General features: G+C 40.1%; 1 protein-coding gene across 8 annotated transcripts in view; it reads left to right on the top strand.

Moving 5' to 3' along the window:
* LOC141775076 (hemicentin-1-like) overlaps positions 1-17,964 on the top strand; it is a 181,424-nt gene that overhangs the window by 115,913 nt on the left and 47,547 nt on the right. The window lies entirely within an intron of this gene.

Genomic DNA, 17,964 nt, shown 5'->3' with positions numbered 1-17,964 from the left:
CAGGGAAAACATGAATGAATCAATAAAACATTCTGAATATTAATTGATCTCAGAGATTAACACAAGATTACGCCAGAGGGGTGAATTATTCCGTTTTTTTCCTGAGAATTAAAAGTAGGCCTATTTAACATAAAAATGCTGTTGCATTGTACTTAATATTTTGTTATTTTCATTATTTAAAAGTCACAAGAATGCAGGAAAAAATAAATCTAAGTTTACTCCCCCGCTATGCGTTAGAAATCCTCCTATTTTTGAGGGCTCAGGGTCGGCCAGTATGCCTCGTGGTTGCTTTTTAGTTTAACAGGAACTTGACCTCCGGCTAAATGAACTAAGCCAGGTGTGGAAAGACAAAGACGCAAGATGAATCACAGTTTCTCAACCTAAACGTGAACGTAACATAAACCGAATGTAAACCGGGGGGGGAGGGGGTTCAGACAAACTACACTGAATAACACACACTCAATATGAGATAGGTTGTTTGTTATTAAAGGTAAAGATCTGGTAAGCTCCTTTATGGGCTGAACATTTTGATGTAAGATAGGAATCTGTAACTTTTAATGATTTTGACAAACACTAATATATCCATATTATGAGAGCCAATGAGTTGTAACGTTCACTGATCTGGTGATTGAAGTGTAGTTTGGTGAGGAGTTCCTACACTAAGGACCCCACATATACTGTAGATAGAACAGAAACCTTTTGATGCTATGTCCACCTGAGAAGAGCCATCCCACCCCTGGAAATAGAAGTAGGTCAGTGAAGAAGTGTGTTTGGTCTGTAACCTGCACTTAGTGTAGCCTACTTTACATGATAACCTTGTGTAAGAATACAGAACAAAAATCCTGAACTATTTTTAATCCTGAATTATTTTTGGTTTGATGAAAATAAAAGTGGCAAAGTTTGGGTTATTTAATTCCTACAGGCAAACTATCTGATTAAAACACACATACAATATAAGATCAGTTTATTTGATGCATGTCAACTATGAAGGTAGAATATACTATTCATGTTTCCTATGATTTGTATATGTGGTCTCACACCTACATGGAAATTGACAGTCTGCCTTGAAAGCCCGTTTGGACCGAAAGTTACTACACTGATATCAGAATACAGACCCATAGGCACAGTTTGAACTTTAAGGTTGGAGGTTCATAAACAATCTAGAGGGAATGTGATGTATACAATACAGAGAGGTCTAATGTATTGGGATGTGTGTAGTCTACATATTATACCGTCCAGACAGAATGTGACGCCAGCGTCAGTGACAAAATCAGTTTGATCTCATTGTTTTCTATGAGAATGAACTAACTGGCCGCGAGCGACGAAGAGCTGAACTTTTGTCAGACGCCCTGTTTCTATTTATTCCTTATTCCAACGGACGAGGAACGGCTGATTGGTGAAGTTGAAATGAGGAGTTATCTGATATGATACCTCCTCATTTCACTACAAACACCTAAATAAGGAGACAGCTGGCTGGAGGGAGATCTCCTGGAGGCTACTGTTGGCTGTGTTGTTTGTCATTTTCAGTAAATATCGCAGTATAAAACTTGTGTTTTCTGTATAAAAAAACACAAAAGTCGAAAGAGAGCAAGCGCCATAAGTGGACCGGTACTCACAGGTACGCAGTACCGACACTTCTACATTTTATTCCATGGCGTCCTTTGACTTTGTTCTTGCGTATCGGAATTTCTCACAAGCTGCCGGTACTCTTCTCTGCCCTCTCCATATCAGGTTCTCTGGGAGATTCATAATGGCCCGAAATAAATGGCATTACCGTACGATCCAGAGGCCAATGTGGCGTTTATGTTTATATGTCTATGCTCTGGGGGCTCTACGTGATGCTCACCACTTCCTGTTCGCATGCCTGCCTGTTTATTTTCTGTTGGTGGCTGCCATGGCAGTTACTGCAAGCACCCAGGAAGAGCGTTGGACGTTGATGCCAACTTTCGTAGTGGCCAAACGGCGGTACTACAACTTCTGTGTCCGTCACGTGATGCCATTGGGCCCAAAAAGACTTTTTCCCATAGACTTACATGGGGAAAGAGACGTCTGTAACTCAGAGGATAATTTTTTTTTTTTAGGTGAATCAACTTCTGTGTACGAAAACTTGAATAGTCCTCATTTAAATCATTAGGTCCTAAAAGTTGTAAAACACACTAATAGTTGAATCCACAGTTATTTCCCTTCCTTCGTTCATGTGAGTGAGACCCAGACCGAGGCTGGAGCGCCAAGCCGTGACGACAGTGTGACGTTGGGACCCCGTGACCGAGTCATGTGACCGAGCGGACGCTACTGCGCATGTTCCATGGGCCCAATGAAGAAGAAGGAAGATCGCTGGACGATCCGGGGACTTTTCCAGACGGAAGTTGAGCCATTTTGGCATCATGCGCCACTGAGCAACTTTCATAGGAATGAACGGGGCAATCCCAACAGTATCTGGAATGCTTTCCCCGTATATTTATTTAATTTTATTGGTGGCATTGATTTTTTGCTGAAATGCAATTTTTCTGTTGACAAAATCCCAATTAACCTCGCCAACTTTCATAAGCAAGCACTTTTAGCCTGGAAATTAGCATACAAACACAATTTCAGTTGATAAATAATAATGGTCTGTTGATGTCTGTTGATGTCATATTCCGAATTTCTTCAAAGATTTAAGATACCAGTCACACCCAAAGAATATGCTATTATTGTTGATGCAGTTCCCACAGGTTCTCTTCAACTTTTAAAGAATTGTAATCTCACAGAAACTGACATTATTAGTTATGAATGAGCATATTTTTATTGGAGATATTAACATTCTGAATAAGCCGTGCACTAACAGACACATTAGAGATGTTTTGAACTGTGTTACACCTTCTGCAGTGAAATTCTTTTGGTCGTCTATTACGGGTGATTTACAGTGGAAAAAGGTTTGTTGTGTTCTAAACAAATATTGTATCAATAATAAAGTGAAAGAAGTATCCTTCAAGAATTTAAATATAATTTACCCTGTTAAAGAAGTATTAGAAAAATTAAAAACAAATATAGACCATATATGTGTTTTCTGCACATGTATACGTGCGTTTTCATTGTTTTTTTCACTGTAATTGTTCGACTTTATTTCATAAATAGAAAAATGAGCACTAATGTACAGATTAATGTATCTGATGTGATGTTATATTTTGTGATTTATGGGATGGATAGCAACATTACCTATATAATTAAGCTTCTGATTATTCTTGGTAAATTCCACATCCACAAATCAAAATGGTCTGACTCCAAACAACCTGCTTTCATCGGTTTCTTGTTGAACTCGAGCAGTACGGCACCTTACTTGAAAATGTCAAAAACCAAAAAGTTGTAAAGTCTCTCAACATTTTAAAGGAAGTACATTTTCTTGATCTCTAAAAAGACTTAAAATGAATGGACATTAACTCCTCTGGCGTTAAGTTTTTTGTTTGTTTTGTACTGTGTCTTTGTATTCCCTAATGCTTTCACTTCCCTGCTGAAGGATTCATCTGTCGCCTGTTCTCTCTGTTATAAAGGTACAAACCCAGTTCATTACATTATCGAGCAATTAGCAAATTAAATGAAATGAAATCTTTGCTGGGATGGTGGAGTGAGTGAAATATACAATACAGTCTTCAGAAGTGTCTGTAATCCTTTTGTAAATGTTGTCTATATTATCATATTAGATAGCACAATGTAGTCTAATATATGATAAATGGGTACCGTATAGGGATGTTAATAATTAACCGTTAGCCGACATTAAGCATTTTCACCGATTAACGCTATTGGTTAAAACAGTTAAAATAAACATTCATAATTAATTAAAAAGCTGAGCAGAACTCAGAGGAGCGGCTCGTCAGTTCAAGGAGAAAATCTGGAGAGACTGAGCCAGAGTTACAGCTACAGGAAGTTGACTTCTGTCTTGAGCGGAGCACAGAGCGAAGGAGTTGTAGCATTTATTCACCTACAAATAAACTGTATGCACACTGTCTGCTACCCCTACGTTCACAGCTAGAACGCCACCGACAAAACCCACATTCAGCGCCGCCACACTCACACACGGTCTGTCGGAAACTCGCTAAAGTTACGCCTCGCTGACAGACTGTTTGTGTGTGACAATGGCGAGCACGAAGCCACCGCCAATGCTAGAGCTGCTAACGTAGCACAAACACACACACTGTTTGTCGCACACTCGCCATCGTTACGCCGGGCAGACACACAGCTGACAACCTGCTAAACCAAACTAAATGTGCGCTGGAGACTTTTACTGGGAAAGTGACTGCATGTCCGCGACACTACACGCAGCATCGTAGCTGCTAAGTTAACGCTTCCGGACGGATAAACTGGGGACTCGGTTGTCTGTTGTGCTCATACACTGCAGCTGACGCACCGCTGCATGCGAGGCACTAATCTTGTCGGTTAATGGTTAATAATCGGTTAACTAGGGTCGGTTATTGGTTAAGAAAACGTTTCTAAATTAGCATCCCTAACACTGTAGATAGACAGAGGAAAAAAGGTTTATGAGTGTTGATTGATAGATACTGTGAATCTGTATGTTGTCTGTATACATTAAAGCTCCAAACATACAACATAGTTCAACATTGTATAAAGCTAACAATGCTGTGTGTACTATATTTACCCTGTATCCCAAAAAACATGCATCATTCTGTGACATTTTACGTTTCTGCACACATTGATGATGCCACTTGATGAAGCCACTTTTCAAAACAAACAGCACATAACCATAAAATGATAAATGACAGTGTAAAGTCTACAAGACAACAAATCCATTTTTTTTTCTTACCTTGATCTTGTTTTATCACCCTGTTTCACCATCATTATATACAGTATATCATTTATATTTAACGTCCCTCTCACTGTTGTCTGTGTGGAGTCCAAGTGTAACTCTCCTCTGGACTGTTGTTCAGGACATTATAGCAGCTAAATGAGAGAGATGAAGCTACATAGAAACACAACTAAACAGAGTGAAAAGTAAACAACGTGATGATGATGAGTCAACGACACTTCAAAAAGGACCTGATGAAACTAAAGTGACTTGCAAGAAGTAATAGTTATATATTTTTTCAACATACTATACTATGACTTTTTTCGACATACTATATTAGGACTTTTTTTTACATACTATATTATGACTTTTTATGGGGGGTTTTTCAACAAGCTATATTATGGCTTTTTTTTTTTTTTACTTTTTTATGATTTTTTTTGACAAAATTTATTATGACTTTTCTTGACACTATACTATGGCTTTTTTTCGACATACTATACTATGATATTTTATGACTTTTTTCGACATCCTACACTATATAATATATAACCCTAACCCTGACCTATATAGTATATGACCCTAACCTATATGATATATAACCCTAACCCTACTCTTTATGCCATTAGATGTCGGGCCTGTTACAAACTCTATATCGGCGAAACCAGAAATGCAATCATTCTCAGGATCAAGCAGCATAAGTACATCATGGAAAGAGGTAATGGCAACACGGTTTTATATTTACATTTTAAACAACACGGCCCACATAACCTGCAAACTGTGGGCCTGGGAGAAACCGTGAGTGGTCCACGGCTCAGAGACGGACAGCGGAGAGAAAATGGATCCGTTTACTTAAAACTATTGAACCTAATGGTCTTAATGAAAAATACTAAGCCTTTAGATTATTCTGGATATCAAACACTTACAATATAAAGTTAACACTTACCTGATAGGAACTCCCATGAGGTTTTAACTCTAACCTCTCCCCTCCCTCCCTTTTCCTTCCCTTACAGTACCATCAAAGTCTACGTCGCTGATCAACATAAAATGCTTTATATTAACTACTAATGGCATGTTTCCTTTATTCACATTAACCTTTGAAATGTTTTATTTATTTATTTTACTCCATTACATTGTATTTATATTTAGGGCCCGAGCACGAAAGTGCCAGGACCCAACGGTGTCCTGGCACGAAGTGCAAGGAACCTATTGTTTTTCTGCAGATTATTATTTTTCTGCTGCAAGAACGCGTTTTTGACGACCTTAGCCATCCCCAAAACTCACCAAAATTGGAACATGCATCGGGAGTGGCGAAAATTGCAATGTTCTGTAGTGATTGGGAACGGGCGTCGCCAGCGGGCTCTATAGCGCCCCCTAACGCGTCGAAATCTAAAGTTGATCCGATATTCATGAAATTTGGTATGCATATCCCACTCATCATTTGAAATATATTCCTCATTGGGTTTCATTAGCCCCGCCCACCCAGAAGTCGGCCATATTGGATTTTATGTACGATTTTCCCAATTATTGCGTTTTATTGGCCGCGTACTTTAACGAACTCCTCCTACAGATTTGATCATATCGATTTGAAATTTGGTCAGGACCATCTCAAGACCTCGAGGATGAAAAGTTATTAAAATGATGAGCGTTCACTTAACGAGCGGACCGTGGCGTGGCGGCCATTTTGAGCCATTCGGCAGTTATTGTAACTCAACTGTACATAGTCCGATCTGCCCCAAATCTCTCAGGTATGATGTTGCTCCAGTACTGATGACATGTATATGAAAAAATATACTCATAGCCCCGCCCCAAGACGTTAGCCCCGCCCCCTTTCATATCTCATGAACCGTTTATAGTAGAGTCTTGTGGGATGTGTCATATCACTTAGCAGAGAGTGGGTTAACCCTAACTCAACTGTACAGAGTTCGATCTGCCCCAAATTATCATTTGAAACATATTCCTCATTGGGTTTCATTAGCCCCGCCCACCCAGAAGTCGGCCATATTGGATTTTTATGTCATTTTTGCGTTTTATTGGCCGCGTACTTTAACGAACTCCTCCTACAGATTTGATCAGATCGAGTTGATATTTGGTCAGGACCATCTCAAGACCTTGAGGATGAAAAGTTATTAAAATGGTGAGTGTTCACTTAACGAGCGGACCGTGGCGTGGCGGCCATTTTGAGCCATTCGCCAGTTATTGTAACTCAACTGTACATAGTCCGATCTGCCCCAAATCTCTCAGGTATGATGTTGCTCCAGTACTGATGACATGTATATGAAAAAATATACTCATAGCCCCGCCCCAAGACGTTAGCCCCGCCCCCTTTCATATCTCATGAACCGTTTGTCGTACAGGCTTATGGGAGGTGTCATATCACTCAGCAGAGAGTTCCTGTTTTATTCGTTAAGGGTAGCCCCGCCCCCTACACATTAGCCCCGCCCCCTTTCATAACACATGATCCGTTTGTCGTAGAGTCTTGTGGGAGGTGTCATATCACTCAGCAGAGAGTTCCTGTTTCATTGGTAAATGTTATGCCCGCCCCCTACACATTAGCCCCGCCCCCTTTCATATCTCATGAACCGTTTGTAGTAGAGTCTTGTGGGATGTGTCATATCACTCAGCAGAGAGTGCCTGTTTCATTGGTGAAGGTTATGCCCGCCCCCTACACATTAGCCCCGCCCCCTTTCATAACTCATGATCCGTTTGTCGTAGAGTCTTGTGGGAAGTGTCATATAACTCAGCAGAGAGTGCCTGTTTCATTGGTGAATGTTATGCCCGCCCCCTACACATTAGCCACGCCCCCCTTCATAACTCGTGAACCGTCATTTACAGCGCCACACGCTCCAAGCAGAAAATTCACTCTAACTGTTGCGTGCAGTTTCCGACTTTCACGGGAATGCACGACAGCGGGTTCTCGGACGTGCGCGTTCCCCCGACATGCACGCAGGGGCGAGGGCCCTTTCATAGCTGCGTGCAGCTCTCGTTTACATTGTATTCCTTTACATTGTATATTTTATTGCCTTTTTATGAATTTTATCCTCCTTTATTATGCACTTTCATTAGTGGTACTTTTAAGGTTGAGCAGTACGGATGGGACCTGGTGTCTTTGAAAGTTGGAGTGAATCATCCCTTTTACACTGACGCCATCTACTGGACAAATGTTTTTATAGCAGCTCACTTCTACACCACATCAAATGATCAAATAGCTTCTTTTAAACACCTGATAAAGATATCTGTCTTAAATAATAGAACTTATTTGTTTGTATATATTTATATTTATATTTATATATTTAACACTAACCTACAATCTGCATGGCTTGATGTTTTTTATTCCTTCTACAGCACTTATAACATCTTTTATAGCACTTAAATTTATTTTACTAACCTGCGGCGTGTATTGTTAGTCTTGCTTTACGTATTATTAATTATTGTACCCATTTTTATCTATTTTAAATATTTTATTGATCTACCTATGGGAGCTGTTATTTTAACACTGTCTTTAAACATATTAAAAGGGTCTTAGCGTAACATTTTAGCAGAACCTCGTGGCTGTTTTACCTCTCTCTCGGCTGTCCTCCCTGAGCTAGTGGATTCCTTTATGTTTTTAATCCTTTTAATCCCAGACTGGCAGCTGAGAGTGGATCTTGGAAAACAACTAAAGTTCCCTGATCACATCATACACACATATAACATCCCTGATGATGCATAACCCCTAACCCTAACCCTAACCCAGAGCATCCAAATATAAACTAATATAATAATATCAAACATATAATATAGTTTGAATAGATGAAATATACTTTCTAATCACGGATATGGCTAACGGTAAAACCACATTTCCAAATACGCAGTAAAATGTATTACAATTTCTGGGTTTTCTGTTGCATAACCACCCAGGTGTATCTCTGGTAAACCCTGGGAAGAGACGCTCGCCTCACTCTGTCGGGCACCGGACATTGATGTGAGGGTGGGGATCGAAAAAAAGTCATAGTATAATATGTTAAAAAAAAGGCATAAAAAGTCTTAGTTTGGTTTGTAAAAAAATGTATAAAAAAATAAGTGTTGTATGTCAAAAAAAAGGCATAAAAAGTCACACAGTAGTATAATATGTAAAAAAAAAAAAAAAGGCATAATAAGTTGTAGTTTAGTATGTTGAAAAAAAATCATTGAAAAAGTCATAGTGTAGTAAATCGACAAAAAGGTATAAGAAGTCATATTATAATATGTTGAAAAAAGGCATAAAAAGTAAGGCTGTCAATGTTAACAGGTTAATGCAAAATCGTTTTAATCGCCATTCATTTCTTTATTTGCATTAACACAATCAATCTTTCAGAGGTCGTAGAGGGCTCAGTTCTAAAGCTAGAGTGGCATTATGGTATCATATGAAACTACAAAACCTAATGAACCCGTTGGTACCAACCAAGTCATACTAGCTTGAAGGAGGATAAATAAACAAAGTTATGCTATATTTTGGCAAGGAAAAACTGTCATGGCCATTTTCAAAGGGATCCCTTGACCTCTGACCTCCAGATATGTGAATGTAAATGGATTCTATGGGTACCCACGAGTCTCCCCTTTACAGACATGCCCACTTTATGATAATCACATGCAGTTTGGGGCAACTCGAGGGAACGAGAGTTACTAACTTGAGGGAACGAGAGTTACTAACTTGAGGGAACGAGAGTTACTAACTTGAGGGCACGAGAGTTACTAACTTGAGGGCACGAATGAATACACATTTTCTCCTAGGGGTCTAGGGGGGCTCCGTACCATGAGGAGGTGCAGAAGTCTAGTTTTCTCTCAGAACACTTAAATTACAATATGCTGAAAGGTTATTATGGAATGATGCCAAAAAATTGTTGCCTACTGAAGCTTTAACTGAAGACTATAATGCAATTAATAATATTTTAATTGATTGACAGCCCTAATATTTATATAGTTTTCAGGGATGTGCAGTATTTGACATCAGTTTGTATTGTTTTAAGTTGATTGCAGCACTATTGCCCAGGCACAATAAAGTCTATCTTATCTTATTTTAATATACGGTCTTTAGGGGGAAAAAATTGAAATGTTGTTTGTGCAACTTTGTTTTGACACAAATACAAATGATAAACTAGACAAAGAAGATGGTCAGCTGACCACCAGGTTAAACCTAACAAGTTGCTCTGACAATCAGTAAAATATTAACCTTTAAATTTACAGTCTCGACACGTCTCACAAACAGTTCATGACATGACTAAACAGCCTGAAACTAGAACTAACATTAGCCACCTCATCAGTCTCTTTGATTGGGGGTGTGACTGTCCACGGGTCCAGTTCATGACATCTTAAAAACACACTTCAATCTACATATTAAAAGCAACCAACAAGCACGGATAAAATATACAAAATAGAATAAAAACCATAAAACATGCAAAATATATAATACCATAAAACATAAATCATGCATAAGTCATTTTTGACCCTGTCACATAAACTATTAGCAACATTTACTCTCCAATCTCTGTAGCTTCTAACAGACTCGATGGAGATCAGCCAGGCCTGCGCAGAATCGATCGCCGCGTAATGCATGCCGGTTAGATTTGTGTCCGACTTGATGCCGACTTGCTCTGACGTCGTGCACACGTGGGCAACGATAACCTCACGAGATCGAGGCAGCCGCAGTTTTTAGATCCAGGCGCTGCAGTTGCTCTTCACCGACTGCAAGACCCGGAGCATGATGGGAAACAGCTGGCTGTCGCCTGATCAAAGAGCTGATTGGCTCTTAGTGACAGCAAACACCAGGTGTTGTAGAAAGTCACAACTCTCTGTGTAATTGTGATATTTAACACTAAATTATAGGATATTAGTTTCATGTTGTTCAATGAAGGTTTCATCTGTTAACAAACATCTTGTGTGGTTGATAATAATAATTATTATAATAATGAAGGTTATCTAATTATAACACTTATCATCATTATGTGCTTTACAAGGTGGACATAAAAATAATAAAGGATAGAATTCAAAGACAGACACACGCACATTTCATATATATTTACAAACAAATATAAATAAATCCCAACGTGGTCTGAAAACTACAAGTGGCCTACAGATCAGATCTAACAGGAAGTAGCTTTTCCTGTGACTTCCTGTACATTCTTTGAAGGCTGCTGGAAACTGTCCGACTTGACCACGCCCCCTGCCTCACCTGCTGCAGTCTGATCTCTCTACATTCCAGGTGAGACGCAGTTTCTCTCCAACGAGCCTAAAGAAGGTTTCGGTTTTACAGGAATAGTTAGTGATCCAAAGTTGTAGTTATTATTGTTAAATACTAACGTTTGAGTATAGGACTTCATTACTTTGTAGTGTTCAATAGTTAAGGTTATCCACTGTCCGTTTATTTGGGACATTTAACTTTAGATATCTCACTGTGGCGAGATAGTGACTTTTGGACCAACAACAACACAGTCCTGTTATCTAGTGTGTTATCTAGTGTGTTATCTAGTGTGTTGTCATCAGTTGATCATGTCTGGTGTTGTTAGACTTCAGTTCTCATCTCTGGAGCTTCTGTCTCTGTGTTTCTGTCTGCTGTCTGCTGGAAGAACACGAGGAGATCAACACGGTGAGTACACTAACATTCAATCACTACCTAGTTAGTTTATCAATCAATGGTAACGTTAGTTATAAAACTCATCAGGTCCTCTAGGATAACGTTAGCTGAATATCTATCAGCTCAGTTTGATGATATAACGTCACAGTCTGTGTTCTCATACGGGCTAAAGTGAAAGAGCTCTCACAGAGGGGCCTATAATGTTTACTTTCGTTACTGTCAGAGAGTTGTGTCTGTAAGTCAAAGCAGCCAACACACTACAGGCAAACAGCATATCCCTATTTGTCCTCCATAACACGTCTTCTTTCAGACTAGTGGATAGAACACATTTATTTGACTACTTTGTCTATTTGCTTCTGTAGATTTCTCCTAAATTCACCAACAGTTAGCATCAGATAATGCCTCATTTACACATTAAAACATACAATTTCAGAAAACTTGTAATAAAAACAATAATTGTCTTCATGTCAGTAATGAACTGGGGAAGTTTCATAGTGATATCTATTAGTTAAAATGTTTTACCATATTCACCTGCATTTTACAATCCATAATCTTTAAAGGCCGTTTTCTCTAAATGAGTTTTTTCTCAGACTCTGAGTCAGAAATCTCCACTTCAGCAGCTCTTACATCCACCAAACTTTACAGTTTCATTCCTCTCTATATTCTGAAGGTTTATACAGAGGGGTTTGTTCATACATCACCCATAGCCTGATTTATACAACATTTTATTCCTAAAAACATTTTGAAAATTGATTTATTTTTTAGTTGCTGTTGACAGTATTTTGTGATTTATGGAGTAATGAAAAGTAAAAACCTTTGTCTCTAATATGTCAACAAAATGAAACCAGAATTCTGAACCTGGCTTTATTCAATGTCCACATTTATGTTCTGGAAATGTATGAAACTAGCGCATATTTGATAATATACAACAAATTTCAGAAAACTTTTAATAAAAAAAATAATTGCCTTAATGTAATTAATGAACTGGGGAAGTTTTATGGTGGTATCTATTCATTATAATTGTTACCCTATTGACCTGTAGTGTCTTCTGTGTTACACCAGGTTGTTGGACTGACTCTACCCTGCTTGATATACTCCACTACTACTCCCCGCCCTGAGAAACAGACACTTTCCTGTTGGAAACCCTGTTTCCTGCATGTGTAGTCTACATCCAGCAGTAGTTCTCAAACCTTTTTTCATGTCAAGGACCCCTGAATTAATACACATTAGGTCACAGACCTCCATCTAAACAGATTTCTCTTCGGGGTCGTCGTCCGTCTGAAAAGATTTTGGTTGTTAGATCAGTTGTCGACTACAGTTGAGGAAATAACCGATGAGGAAGTGAAACCTATGATCAGAATAGTCACTTCTGACTATTACTCACATTGGGCTCACTTCTATAGTGAATTAAATAGTGAATAAACTATTCACCATTTCTTCTGGGGACCCTCTGGAACTCCCTCAAGGACCCCTGGAGGTCCCTGGACCCCTGGTTGAGAACCACTGACTGCTCAGTACTGTCTCACAGCTTTTCTCCATTGATTTAATGTATTTGTGCTGACTGTGTTCAAAGACTACAAACGCACTTGATGCAGTGAATTAGTGCTGCAGTAAACTATTACTTTCATTATTGATTATTCTGCAGATTATTTTCTCAATCATTTATTGTATATTTCATAGGGATGTTAATCGCAAATTAATTGCACGTTTTTTATCTGTTCAAAATGAACCTTAAAGGGAGATCTGTCAAGTATTTAATACTCTTATCAACATGGGAGTGGACACATATGCTGCTTTATGCAAATGTATGTATATATTTATTACTGGAAATCAATTAACACAAAACAATGACAGATATTGATCCAGAAACCCTCACAGGTACTGCATTTAGCATAAACAATATGCTTAAATCATAACATGGCAAACTGCAGCCCAACAGGCAACAACAGCTGTCAGTGTGTCAGTGTGCTGACTTGACTATGACTTGCCCCAAACTGCATGTGATTATCATAAAGTGGGCATGTCTGTAAAGGGGAGACTCGTCATCTTTGCTAAAGAGAGAGATTTTGATGGAGAGCCTCTGCAGCATCGTGTCTTTATGAGAGCCTTCGAGCACAGCATTGAGGAAAAAACAGATGATGTAAAAGACTGTCTGCACTTCCTGGAGCTCTACACCACAACCAAGAGAGCTCGTCAGCAATGTAAATGTGTTTTCTGACTTTCTCTATCTAAACATATTGATTAAAATGTGTTTCTTCTTTTAGGTGTCGTCAAAGTGTTTGCAGCAGAAGGAAGTGATGTCATCTTACCCAGTTCCCTCAGCACCAAGGAGAACATTCAGTCAAAGCTGTTTGACTGGATGAAAGTTCGTCAGAAGGATGAAGGTCGGAAGAACGTGTTCCTGTATGATGCAGGCATTCACTACAACAACGGACGTTCAGGTCAGAGCGAGCAGTTCAAAGGTCGAGTCTCACATTTTCCAGACCAACTGAAGTACGGCATCGCCTCCATAACCATCACAAATACAAAGATGACCGACAGTGGAAACTACACCTGTGATTTTCCACGTCTTCAGCCACGTCAGATATTCTACGTTGAGCTTGTTGTTGGTGAGTACTTTGATCAAACAGTTAATCTTAATATACTTTTTATCTCCAGCTGTTATTTTAGGTTTAGTCTTCTGTTTAAACCTCTGACAACGAGTAACACCTCGAACGTACAACTTAAACTACACAACCAAGAAGTTGTTAAAACATGAACAACTACTGTATATTTATTAGTACAGGTGCTGCAGTTTCTGGTTTCCTTCTAACTTCAAGATTGTTTGAAAGCAGCAGCAGATGTACCTCAGACAGACACAGACACATTAACACCTGACAAGATAAAACAGTTCATTAACTCTCTGAAGTAATAATGTTAATTTGTGGTAATTGCTGAGGCCTTATTAGGAAAGTAAGACCTGGTGATATTCCTGCAGTCAGTGAGGAGTTCTGTTGGTTTGTTTGACCCATCACATTATAGTTTCTGTTTGTTCTGATGCAAAAGCAGTTCAAGCAGCAACAATCTGAACTCTTTGTATGTATGCAGCTTATTGATAATTACACATGAGCTGAAAAGACCAGCAGTGAATGTATCCACTAACTAGTATCAGGCCCGCTGTCAGGCGGGGTCAAAGGGTACAGCCAGTTGAATCTTCCCAGCAGACTGAGCGACTGATCGACCCCACCCGTGGAGAAGTGTGAAAATAATTAACGGGAAACTCTGGGGCCTGATCCGTTTAATCTAAAATCAATAAGACCTGGGACCATTAAAGTAACCCTGTTTATTTCCATTGAATAAGAGAGAATTTATACATTAACCATCATTGTGGCATGTCTTAATAAACCACAGTGAAGGTGTCAATAAATAAATAATAAATAAGGTCTATGATTCTAAATTAGAAAAGTTCTGATCAGTCAGGAATAGACGTGGTTTTAAATATTAATAACTATTACAGACTGTGGGCTAAAACACACTAGAAGCCTGATTCTCCTTTACAATGATTCACTAACTACATGTTTACAATCAGACAGGTAAACTCATTAAAACACACACTAATTAAGATCAGTGTATATGATGGAATAGTATCATTACAATGTACCAGAGGTCACCAAATTTGGGCTTTTATAAAAAAAAATCTCCGGGGGGGCCTCATGTCCCCGGACCCCCCTGGCTGGCTACTGTTTCCCTCTGGCTGGCTACTGTTTCCCCCTGGCTGGTTACTGTTTCCCTCTGGCTGGCTACTGTTTCCCTCTGGCTGGCTACTGTTTCCCCCTGGCTGGCTACTGTTTCCCTCTGGCTGGCTACTGTTTCCCTCTGGCTGGCTACTGTTTCCCCCTGGCTGGCTACTGTTTCCCTCTGGCTGGCTACTGTTTCCCCCTAGCTGGCTAATGTTTCCCCCTGGCTGGCTACTGTTTCCCTCTGGCTGGCTACTGTTCCCCCCTGGCTGGCTACTGTTTCCCTCTGGCTGGCTACTGTTTCCCCCTGGCTGGCTACTGTTTCCCCCTAGCTGGCTAATGTTTCCCCCTGGCTGGCTACTGTTTCCCTCTGGCTGGCTACTGTTCCCCCCTGGCTGGCTACTGTTTCCCCCTGGCTGGCTACTGTTTCCCTCTGGCTGGCTACTGTTTCCCCCTGGCTGGCTACTGTTTCCCTCTGGCTGGCTACTGTTTCTCCCTGGCTGGCTACTGTTTCCCTCTGGCTGGCTACTGCTTCCCTCTGGCTGGCTACTGTTTCCCTCTGGCTGGCTACTGTTTCCCCCTGGCTGGCTACTGTTTCCCTCTGGCTGGCTACTGCTTCCCTCTGGCTGGCTACTGTTTCCCTCTGGCTGGCTACTGTTTCCTCCTAGCTGGCTACTGTTTCCCCCTGGCTGGCTACTGTTTCCCTCTGGCTGGCTACTGTTTCCCTCTGGCTGGCTACTGTTTCCCCCTGGCTGGCTATTCCATATCCTTGTGGAAAGCCCTGATTGGGGGCTCAACAAAATGAAATCCAGGTTACAGAGAGATCAAGAAAATGAAAGGATCCGAGAGGCAATGAACAGATTAGTGGAGAAGCATCAGGTATGACAGGCGAAGCTGAACGTATAAAGATGAGGAGCTAGGCAGACTATAAAAGCTGCTGTAGTGGGCTCAGTTTTAAAGTTCCTGTTCCTTCATCACCGTGAACACACTGTAGTTTATTTCATCCACTGTGCTGCTGACACTAATACTCACTAGAGCACTACATGTGGATTAATCCACTGCTGTTTGTTTAACTAAAAACTACAGTGAGCAGCTGTTTGAGGAAATCACTCAACCTTGAGAGCCCCAGACAGGAAGTCAAAGTGTTGAGAGAGGGACTAACACCGAGTTGGTTTTGGTCTTTTCATGAGATTTGTTGACAGAAAAAGATAAACATAGAATGAAACCAGCGTTATCCTTTAAGTCTGATTTCATGTCTCTTTGAGACATTCTCATATGTTTAGCCTCTGTAGGGTGCGCCTCCTGCTCCCTCCTTAAAGCCCTCCAGCCAGTTTTAATTCCTGTTTTTTGGTTTACGTTCTTTCTCAAACAGAGGATGGGGGTGTGGTTAATAGTCAGATGTAAGTCATTACCATGGCAACCAGATTGCATCGTTTTTCAACCCAGTTTAGATGAATTTACTGTTCATCAGACCACAAATGAGACCAGAATTATCTCAGCACAATGACTCTCTCTCTCTCTCTCTCTCTCTCTCTCTCTCTCTCTCTCCCTCTTCTGCACCGTCTCCTCCTGGAGAGGAGGCAGTTTCAGGACGTTTTGGAGGAGCACCGTCCATCGGCAACGGCCGCTCTCTCCTCAGCTCCAGCACCGACACCGCACTGGGCTGCACTGAGATTCCTTTATTTCTCTAACGAGACTTTTCTCTGGTTTTCTTTGGGACTGAAAGTTGTGATCCCCGTTGTCCGGCCCTGTTAGAGGCCCACAAACCTCCGGTATCGGCTGCTTGATGCCAAACCGTTCCTGTAATGTCGATGTTGCTTTGTTTTCTCCGCTTTTCTCATGACTCCATTACTCATCATATAATATCACCCATGCACTGTGCACAAATTAATTTTCTTAATTGTCTTTCAGAACCCATCCTGAAAGACCGATCATGTGAAAATCCAGGTGAGCAATGATGTCACTGATCGCCACATCTGTAATGTTTGTATGGCGAGCCGTTTTAACATTTAATAGCTAAGCTTGACTATCAGGAATTAACATTAGAGATATCTATAACGTCATTGTGACTAGTGAAAACAACAGTTAGAGGTATCTGTAGTTCAGTTCTGACTATCCTAAATAACAGTTACAGATCTCTCAAACCTCATTATGACTAGTCAGAGTTGTTGTCATGACGTTGCTCATCAAGACTTCCCATTGGATATCGGCCCAACAAAGCATCTGAACAGTGTTAGCAGAAGCTTTTTGCTGTTGTGGATCAGATAGCCATGAAATAGAAAGAGCTCATCATCAAGGAATGGATTGAAAAAGGAAAACGAGAGCTTCGTTCACTAGAGAGTTGTGGCAGAAATTTAGATTTATTGTCTCCAGACACACTTTATAAACTCATACAGCTGCAGTGCAGCGCCAAGGTATGTTTGAACAGCTTCTGCATCCCACTTGCCGTTGCAGCTGACGTAATTACAGATATCTGCAACGTCATCTCACCTAGTCACAACTCTAATACAAGATATCTGTAATTACATTTTGACTAAGCAGAATGAACGTTAAAGATATCTCAAAATGAGATATCTCTAATCAAAATTCATTTTAAGATATCTATAACTTGGTAATAGATATCTCCAATTGAATTATGACTATCCGTAACTCCAGTTAGAGATGTCTACAACGTCATTCTGACTAGTCAACATTTAATTTTAGATAATTAAAAAGGACAATGTAGATATCTTCAATTGAGGGGAATTAAAGATATCTGAAACTGGAATTATGACTAATCATAATTCCAGTTTCAGATATCCGTAATTCACACTGCGGATATCTGCAACTGAATTGTAGATATCTGCAATGAGAAACCCCATACACATGAATGGCAAAAGTAG

The sequence above is a fragment of the Sebastes fasciatus genome, chromosome 1, assembly GCF_043250625.1.
Source record: "Sebastes fasciatus isolate fSebFas1 chromosome 1, fSebFas1.pri, whole genome shotgun sequence".
NCBI lineage: Eukaryota > Metazoa > Chordata > Actinopteri > Perciformes > Sebastidae > Sebastes > Sebastes fasciatus.
This window is presented reverse-complemented; position numbering and strand designations above follow the sequence as displayed.